At 36.7% G+C, this 10,615-nt stretch overlaps 1 long non-coding RNA gene across 1 annotated transcript; it reads right to left on the reverse strand.

Annotated features, from left to right (window-relative positions):
• Positions 1 to 3,826: 3,826 nt before the first annotated feature.
• Positions 3,827 to 10,509, reverse strand: LOC126272236 (uncharacterized). Its single transcript, XR_007549199.1, has 2 exons — positions 10,324 to 10,509; positions 3,827 to 4,186 (listed from the first exon to the last, which is right to left on the reverse strand). It is a non-coding gene; the product is annotated as an uncharacterized LOC126272236 (long non-coding RNA).
• Between the last annotated feature and the right edge of the window lie 106 nt (positions 10,510 to 10,615).

A 10,615-nucleotide genomic window follows, 5' to 3' on the forward strand; every position in this document is an offset into this window, starting at 1 on the left:
AGGACGCATTATGCATGAGCAAAATTGCTTTGCATGGCAGTCCCGTTTCTTTTAAAACATTCTTGCAGTCAGGTACAAACGAGTTAAAAAACCAGTTCTTGAAGATTTCCTGATTCATCCAGGCATTATTCTGCTATGTATAGACAACCAGAAGAGCTGAGATGGGTACATTCTTGAATGCTCTTGGCTTGGCAGACTTCCCAATCACAACTAGTTTTAGTTTGTGGTTTCCAGTTGCATTTGAAGCCAGTCTTTGCTTCTTTTGCGGCCAGCAGCACTTTTTTTCTTCACAAGAAGCAAGTGTTCTTGCTGATAACATTTTAAAATTTAGCCTAGTTTCATCACAGTTATATATTTGTTCAGTAGACAAATTTTCTTCAGTTATGATTTTTTTTAAACTCGACGATAAATTTTGAAACGTCCTGAGCGTTACCAGAGAGTTTTTCTCCTCATACATCTAGTTGATGCACTCCATACCTCTTCTTCCACTTGTAGAGCCAGCCCACACTAGCGGCAAAATTGTCATCTCCTTCCTGCAGCTAGTTTCTGAAAAACAAAGCTTTTTCTTGCAAGATTGGGCCAGAAATTGGATCACCCTTCTGTCTCTGTTGGGTAAACCACACGAACAATGCCTCACTTGTTTTTTCGAAGTCTGACTTCCTTATACTTCTTCAATTGAGAGATTCGTCTGAGCATTTCTGTGAAGGAAACTGTTCCAATTTATGTCGGTTTCTTCGCCAGTCACCAACAGTAACTTCACCGACACCATATTGGAGAGCAAGTTTTTTTTTTTTTTTATTCTTTCTCCTTCGTCAAATCATCTTAGTGCTTCTAATTTTAGATGCAAAGGCACAAATTTCCTCTTTTTTGTTACAGTACTCATCTTTGTAAGGTGTACAATGGAACACATAGTCAACAAACAAAACGACACACAACACTGTACAGTACAGGTACTGGGAACTACAGCAGCATATGAACTCCCCCGTTTTGATCAGTAGCAGCCAGCAGCAGTCGGGGTATTTCGTGCCATACTGACAACAGATGTTCATGCAACAGGGCAGCGAGCTAATCATTGGTTTTGATTGCATTGTTGTCTGCTTTTTCACTGAGCTGTACTCTCCCTACCTACCTTTTGTAATGATGTTTTCATTATTTATCATGTCTGATCGAGACTCTACTGTACTACAATATGAATAAAGATGTACATAACCATTGTTGTGAATAAAAGAATAGGTGTTCAACTGTGTTTATACAGTAATGACAAGTACTTCAAGGAATATAAATAATTTGTAACAACTTACTGAATAGTAGATATGCTCAGTTGACAACAGGCACATAAACAAGACTGAGTGTGTTAAACAATGGGAAATTCAACAGTATAGTTTTAAACGTGCCTGCCCACTGCTCAACACCTACTCACTCGACTACAGCGAAGTGGGTGAGGGTATGAAGTAAGTGGGAAGTGACACGGACAGTTTGGGAAGGGTGGCTGTTGTCTGAGTTGAAGTGGCAGCAGGGGCACAGGTATGTAATACTGGTGGTCTCATTGTACTCATAGGCAGTCAAGGCTGTGTGCAGTGCACTGTGACATGGAGCAGAGGGTTAGAATGAAGAAATAGAACAGAGGAAAAAGGAGACATGGTAAACACTTTCTAATGCCAAGAGCACATAAAATTTCTTTATTTACAAACAACTGGTTTCAACAGACTTTGCTGTAATGTTCAGGTCTTGAAACTTTTTTGTTATAAAATGTGTTCATTTTGAGCTGAACCTCATGTCAAGTTGTCATGTAGATAAAATGTAGCACACTATATAAATGTTTGTCATGAATTAAACATTCAGAATCATAAAGCACTTTATGCACATGACCATATCCACATTTGTAGCACACATCAGATGATTGTTACATCATAAAAAAACAGTACAAAATAAAATACTTAATAGCCCATCTGCTTGCTCTTCTACTGTGTATTTTATTGTGTACTGTGTTTTTTTTTATTATGTAACAATTATCTGTGGGTCACAATTATTGAACTATATGAAATAAAATCATCATAACTTCTGAACAGTTTGTGTTAGGATGTCCAAACTGCACGGTTGGCTGTAGGGCATAATGGGAAGTAGTATGGTTTGGTTTAGAGACAAAACCCATTTCCATTTGGATATGTTCACCTATAAGCAAAATTGGCCCATTTGGGGCACTGAGAATCTGCATTTCGCAATCAAGAAGTCTATTCACCCTCAACAGGTGACTGTGTGGTCTGCAGCATCCAGTCACAGAATAACCAGTGAGATACTGCTTGATGCTGCAGTGACTACTGAATGGTACTTGAAGGTTTTGGAAGATGGTTTCATCCCCATTATCCACAGTGACCCTGATTTTGATAAGATTTGTTTCATGCAAGACAGAGCTCAACCCCATCAAAGCAGGAGAATGTTTGATGTCCTGGAGGAGCACTTTGGGCATCACATTCTGGCTCTGGGGTACCATGCCACTGGCATGGGCCTCGACTGGCCACCATATTCTCCAGATCTGAACACAAGTGACTCCTTTTTGTGAGGCTACATTAAAGACAAGGTATACAGAAATAACCCAAAACAATTGCTGGGCTGAAAACACCCGTTCAGGATGTCATCAACAGTATTGATGTTCCGACACTTCAGTGGGTCGCGTAGAATTTCACTATTTGTCTGTGCCACATCATTGCCTATGATGGCAAGCATATCGAACTTGTCATAAACCCGAATGTCTGTAGTGATGTTTACATGTTGAATAAAGTGTCTGCATTCCATAATTTGTAACTAATTTACATTTTTTCCATATAGTCCAATAATTGTCAACCCATACATGGACATGGCAATATGCATGAGGTGCTTTTTGATTTTAAATGTTTTATTTACAACAAATCCTTATATGATGTGCTACATGTTATCTATGCAATAACTTTGTGTGAGGTCCAACTCAAAATGAACACATTTTATAACAAAAATTTTTGAAGACATGAAGATTACAGCAATGTCTGTCAGTACTGGTTGTCTGTAAATAAAGAATTTTATGTGACCTTGGCTTTAGAAAGTTTTTACCAAGTAAAACAGATTGCTTCTTCTGATTTCTCAACTTGAGAAAGTTCAATCAAAAGGAAGACTGTGGAGAAGTGAGAGTAGTGCACGATGGGTGAATTTAGGGTTGTGAGACAGGATTGGAAGTAGGTGTGATGCAGGGGCTAATAGAGACTGAGGCTAGGAGGATCAAGACCAACGAAACAGTTCATGTTCTCAAGGCATACTGACAGATGTTTTTCCCTCACTCCATTTGTGAGTGGAACAAGAATGGAAATGACTTGTAGTAATACAAGGTACCCTCTGCCATACACTATATGGGGGCTTGTGCAGTAAGTATATAAGTAGATGTAGTTATGGTAGTATTTGTCTTCACAGCCAACCAGATAGCAAAACATATTAGTGCACTGCTTCTGGAATTCAGTGAGACGAGCACGCCCCAGATCAAATCTACCTCACAGGTCAATTATAATGGCTGGTGAGCCAGTCAGCCTGGATGTTGTTTTACATGGCTCCCCATATCCACCTATGAAAATGGGCTGTTAGCCATGTACCACCACAGATACCCCCTACGCAAACATTTAGAAAATATTCTCAGTCTTGAAAATGAGATATATGCTAGATACAAACAGATGAGAAACACAAATTCCATCCTGGGAGGCAATGGTGGCATTAGGAAGTGCATCTGGCCACCAACTATCAGTGACATTGCTTCAACCCATATAACAGTGCTGATCACATACAGAAATAGAAAAGGGCAAAGGAGAAAGAGAAGTAGAGTATTTATTTTCATGTTACTTCATAAAATGTCACAATGTAGTTCCATTTTCAAGCTTCATAAATATTTCCTCTGTAAGACAAACATGCAACATTTCATGTCCATTTTGATTTGCGACACATGATATGACTTCAACTGCTTCATTTCTTTGCCAGTGTACTTAAAGTTTATGTTTTTAATGTGTTTATTTGTATTTGTTTTAGTCTCCATATTTGTCATTCTGCTGTGTTGTCTTTGTTGTCCGTCCACTGCGGTTGTCTTTCTGTGGTTGTCGGTAAATTACAGTTGATGCCCTCACTCACTTGGCCAGTGCCTCCTGGTCGTGTCCAATTCTGGTTACCACAATTGCTATGGAAGAAAATACGGGATTTCAGCACTATAAATATAAATAAAATATATTTCATTTCATTTGGAAGTGAAACATGGACAATAACTAGTTTGGACAAGAAGAGAATAGAAGCTTTCGAAATGTGGTGCTACAGAAGAATGCTGAAGATAAGGTGGATCGATCACGTAACTAATGAGGAGGTATTGAATAGGATTGGGGAGAAGAGAAGTTTGTGGCACAACTTGACTAGAAGAAGGGATCGGTTGGTAGGACATGTCCTGAGGCATCAAGGGATCACAAATTTAGCATAGGAGGGCAGCGTGGAGGGTAAAAATCGTAGAGGGAGACCAAGAGATGAATACACTAAGCAGATTCAGAAGGATGTAGGTTGCAGTAGGTACTGGGAGATGAAGAAGCTTGCACAGGACAGAGTAGCATGGAGAGCTGCATCAAACCAGTCTCAGGACTGAAGACAACAACAACAACAACAACAACAACAACAACAACATTTCATCATAACGTCCCATAAATAACATGGGAATTGCCTTATTGGGCAAACTAATTCTATAGGCTCAAAATTAGTGCTGAAATGAGAAAAGAATACCATGAGGTACATTGTGTAGAGATTACCCCAAACAATGAACATCCACCTGCCCTATCCTCCTAAAAACATACATACATATTCTACATGTATATGAACCTTTTATTTTCATTGTATCATGATGACAAATATTGTATAATTGTGAGATGATCCCTGCATGAATGAATGAATAAATAAGCAAACAAACAAATAAAGAGGATCATGACAGGATCTAGCTGCCTTGACTTTCTTAAAGATAACCTAAGCGATAAGATCTAAGGAGGTCAATCCACAATTACAATACATGAAGTGGGAACATAGTTAACATTCTGTATGCTAGGCTGACAAAGACTGATAACTGATCCAAAAGTTGACTGCAGTGTGCATTACCTACGGTAAAGCTTTTATCTCTATTTCTTTGTGTCTAGTTATCTTTTATTTTTGTCAACAACATGTGTTTGTTGTGAAGTAATAAAAAAAAAAATGCCTTTGCAAATTTAAATGCTGTGTACTTCGTCTGAAGTGGCCTGTAAGTCTTCACCATTTACTTTATGATCCTGACAGTGAAGAAACAACTATTACATGGACATTAACAATTGCTGATGACAATGAACTATATAAGTTTCCAATTTCCTAGCACATAACAGGCACAATATACAGTGGAATGGTGCAGGTTCTGGTCTATGCAGATGATGTTAATATTATTGCATGAACAGATCTAGCTGCTAAAGAAACATAGGATGCTGGTGGCACCAGCAAAAGTGAGTCTGGAAGTGAACATCATTAAAACCAAAAACATTCAAATAATACAACCAGAATTCTTAGCAGAACCAATGTATACTGTATGTTATTAATAATATCACATAATGTTAATACTGTGTACAACCTGACTTCTGTACAAGTTTTGTACAGTAATGCAATTGTTATAGATAAGTACACTAAAATGTTTTTATTTATTTATTTATTTATTTATTTATTTAACGATGAGTAGCTTAAGAACTACCATATGCTCCTAGGTATACTGAAATTTCATATTTGGTGACAAGTGTTATATCCTTATACATGTAAATATGATTAAGAGTTTGTCTTTTTTGACCAAATCTACATCCACATCTAATTTCATTTAGGATCTGTGGAAGATACATTAGCATACCTATTCTTATTTCGTAAATATTTACTGTGTGTTCTTGTCTTCTGACATGTTACACATCCCAGAAGATCGCCTCACTATAAATCAATTGGAATGAAAAGTACATGTAATCTAATCTGTTCTAATCTAAACTAAAAATAATGTTAGAAACTAACCAGGAATAAATACGATCTGTTAGCAAATTTGTCTATCTGGGAACTCTGATAACATCACTATATGATATTAGTATGGAAATAAAGTGGCCATTCCATCTAGCTAATAAATACTATTATGGGCTGGTCCCATAATTTACGTTCAAAAGTCTGTCCAGAAGAACTAAGTGTCAGCTGTATAAAACTGTAATATGTCCAGTGTTAACCTGGACACAGACAACAGAGTGAAGAGCTAATAGGATGTTCTGAATAAAAAGTGTTACACAAAATCTATTGGGTTACTACCAAAGATGGAGAATATAATAGATGATATAATTTTGAACTTTACAGATTATATAAGGAACTTGAAATCATAAAGTTTATTAAAATAAACTACCTGAAAAAGATTGACCATGTTTTCCATATGGAACATGAGAACCTAACAAAAATGGCATTGCTACAAAAACCAGTGGGTCAAAGAAGCAGGAGAAAACCAAGATTTTGACACTTGGTTGATGTACAAGAAGTTTGAAAAATTACTGGTGTTAGAGGATGGAGACACAATGCACCAAACAGGGACAAATGTCCTACAGCAGACCAAGCCCATTAAGGGCTAGGAAGAGGAAGATTCTCTGCTCATTATACATTAACAGCAGATTTAAGGAAAATACAACTACAGAACACAACTGACAGCAGCTTATTAATTGGTATACGGAGATGCTTAGCTTACAGCAAGTTAAAGAGAACATGGAAAACTAATGTCTACAACAATTCTCAGTAAACAACAATTATGAGCAAGAACATTGATAGCAATTCACGTCGTCCGAGATGTTACAGAAGCTCCACACACTTAGGGTGAAATCTAAACATCCAGAATGTGATCTAGAAGAATTTTCATGGTTAAAGAATTATTGCTGTGCTGAAATGTAGTCTGTCATGAAAACGAGGGGGAAAGAGAAAAACTTCACCCACGAAACACATTGATGTTGCAGTAGAAACTTCACCATTTGCACCTAGTGGCCTGAACTACAGTGGCCAAATTAAGGTAGGAGCAAGCACCAGCAGCAGACACATGTGCACTTCTGCAACGATAGTCCTTGACACTGCACTACTATAGTTTAGTCAGTGTAAGATTATCCTTTACACCTAACAGTGCTCTTGCCAGTTTTCAATTGCGAGCCACCAGCAGCTGCAGACAAAAACGGTAGCTGTCAACAGAGCTGTAACAATGCTGATGTGTTGCCATACAGCCAATTACAAAATCGCATCATTTGATTGGTTGAGGTGGGTCAGCGAAGCTGCTGTGCCCATCACACTGCAACTGCCAGGGATCAACTTAGGCTGACTTGAGTAAAGCACTGGCTAGCACACAACAGGAATCATTAGATCATCACAAAGAAAGAGAGAACTTTAGCAAATCCAAACTAGGCAGTAGTGAAGCATTTAAGTCATACTTTACTCTATATAAAAAGATATTAAGGAACGTGGTAAATGCACACAAAAAGCTACAGAATGATAACTACCTCAAATTGTCATCAAATAAGAGCAAAAGCATGTGACAACTTATTAATATGAATACTAATAGAAGAAAACAACTACAAAGTGATATTAGCTTAAAAATAAATGGAAAATTAGTCTCCAGTAGGAAAGAAACAGCAGAGGGATTCAATAACTACTTTACAGAAACAGTAGAAAACCTGGCTAACCATCTTAAAAATAGCTGTCCCTTACAACTAGAACCAAACTTATCCTCTGAGACTCTATTTTTAAGGCCTACATCTGAAATTGAAATAGAAAAGACACTTCATAGCAAAATTAAAAAAAAAAAAAAATCATCTGCTGGACAAGATCAAATTCCATGCTTCCTCCTTCATAATTGCAGTAACTTTATAAGTAAACCCTTAGCCCACATAATAAACTTCTCATTCCTGAATGGTGCATTTCCTGGTGTACTCAAAAATGCAAAAATTATACCTGTCCACAAAAAAGGAAGCAAAGTATTTGAATATATAATGGCCACCAGAATAATGTCCTTTCTAGACAAAGAAAATATCCTGTCACCTGCTCAGTTCGGCTTCCAAAGTAAGAAAGCTACAACTGATGCAATACAAGAATTTCTAGATCATGCACTGGAGCTTGTGGACAAAAAACTCCCAGCCATAAGTATCTTCCTAGATCTAACAAAAGCATTTGACATGGTTAATCATAGTATACTTTTGCAAAAGATGCATTCCTATGGAATAATAGGAAATGCCTATGACTGGTTTAAAAGCTATCTGGAAGATCGACAGCAGTATGTCGAATTAAATGAAACTAAGCTCTCAGGTACAGATAGCACTGTACATTCCTCCATACATACCATAAAGCAAGGCATTCCTCAAGGCTCCGTCCTGGGCCCCTTGCTGTTCTTACTTTACGTAAATAACCTTCCTCACAGCCTACCAAACACAAAAGCCCTTTTGTTTGCTGATGACACCTCTATACTCACATCTGCGCCTGAACAAATTCTCCAATCTAATATAGATAGGACCACAGATCAAATAAGTCGATGGCGTCAAAGTGACAGGCAGCTGCTTAATACAAAAAAGACAATTGGAATAACCTTCCACACTGCCCAAAACAGAAATCTATTACTACCAACTATATCACTGGAAAAAATATAATGTTAAACTTGAAAATGAAATAAAATTGTTGGGGGTCACTATTACTGATACGCTCACATGGAAAAGGCACATTGATGTTACCAGCACAAAACTTAGTAAAGTATGCTTCTTGATTATATCAATAACGAACGTCACTAACACAAGTATCCTAACCACAATGTACCATGCACTCTTTCACTCTGTACTTAACTACGGAATCATCTTCTGGGGCCAAAATTCTGAATCAATTAAGATATTCAAACTGCAAAAAAAAGATAGTCAGAACAATTATGTTCAAAAAACAAAGAGACACTTGTAAACCATTATTTAAGAAACTAAATATTTTGCCCCTCCCATCCCAATACATACTAGAATTATTATTCTTTACCAAAAAAAGTATCAACAATATTAGCAAAAATATGGATTACCACGATTATGACACAAGATCAAAAACCTCTCTAAGAATACTTCCCCACCCAACAAAACTATACAGTTATGGTGTCAAGTGCATGGGAATAAAATTATATAATCATCTTCCAACTTGTATACAAGAAATCCAAGAAAGAAATAAATTCAAACAGACAGTGAAATCTCTTTTAATAAAAGACTGTTTTTATACCATCCAGGAATATTTGGAATCAAAGTTGTCTTAGTTCATGATAATGTATCAGAGCTGAATGTTGTTAAGTCAATTTTGTCACATCACGTAACAATTGTCTGTAAAGCTGTAACTTTAAGTAACATAATTTTGTAGGTAATGTAAAATAACCATTCTTTCATGTTCTTGTTTACTGTTTTAGACTCCTCTAAACTGTACATTTGTATTGACTTATCCCATATCAGTTGTACAAGCCATTGTACTGATTTGATATACGGGACAAATAATAAATAAATATGATAAGTCAGGAAGCCACAGCAACAGTTTTCAAGCCCAGTGTACAAAGAGGTCATTAAACTGAAGCTGGCTGATAAATAAATTTTCTGTCTCATTGCATTCCAGGCACTCTGCATTGATGGCATAGGAGATGGTGTGGGGGTTAAGTGTGAATAATCAGCCCATCAACTCACTGTAGTACTTGTTACCTTTGGTACAAACTTTTATCTCTTTGTGTCTTCTTCTCCAATGTCATCAACAAGAATATGTATCTTGGACAATGAATAATAAAATGACAATTCTGTACATTTAAATGATGTGAACCTCATTTTATGTGGTTACAGGTATTTCCCACAGACCCATAAATCTTGGTCTTATCTATTTCAACAAATTACCTGAAACTGCCAATAAATAAATTTAAAATAAGGAAGAAAAGTGAAGGATTTCTCTCTGCTCATCATTTCTGTGAGTGTGTGACAAATGACCTACTGTGCATTTTTTATGCCAATGAACTACAAATAAGTAGTAGACTGTATTACATAATCTTGTATTACATATTATATAACGTTGTTTTGTTATTTAATTAATTTATTGTCCTTCTCATTGACCTCATACGTACTGAATTTATCTTGTAATTGATCTATTATGTGATTGTTTATTATTACTGCCATTTACTTAATTACGGTATGCAGTATATCTGCCTTGTGTCTTTTGCTTGTTCTTATTGACAGTCTCTAAATATTTTGTTTGATGACAGGGATAGCATGTAAAAATACTCACAGGGAAATAAAGCATCTGGCAAAATAGCAAGTCTGCCTCTTAGGTGATTTTTTTTTACAGTTCAGTTTCTCCTCAAGTTGTTTCCGATCCATGAAAATATGTTGCACAAAATCACCTGTTAAACTTCAGCATCTAGCTGAACAGTTAATTGATTCCCAGTTATTTTTAACTGAGATGCTGGTTGCTTATCGATAACAACTGGAAACAAAAATAGCTGCGACTAGCGTCTCTAAGTACTACGGGGTGGGTAACCTTGAAGCAGTATGTCGTGACAAAAGATTGAAAAAAATGT

This window comes from Schistocerca gregaria, chromosome 5 (genome assembly GCF_023897955.1).
Source record: "Schistocerca gregaria isolate iqSchGreg1 chromosome 5, iqSchGreg1.2, whole genome shotgun sequence".
NCBI classification, from domain to species: domain Eukaryota; kingdom Metazoa; phylum Arthropoda; class Insecta; order Orthoptera; family Acrididae; genus Schistocerca; species Schistocerca gregaria.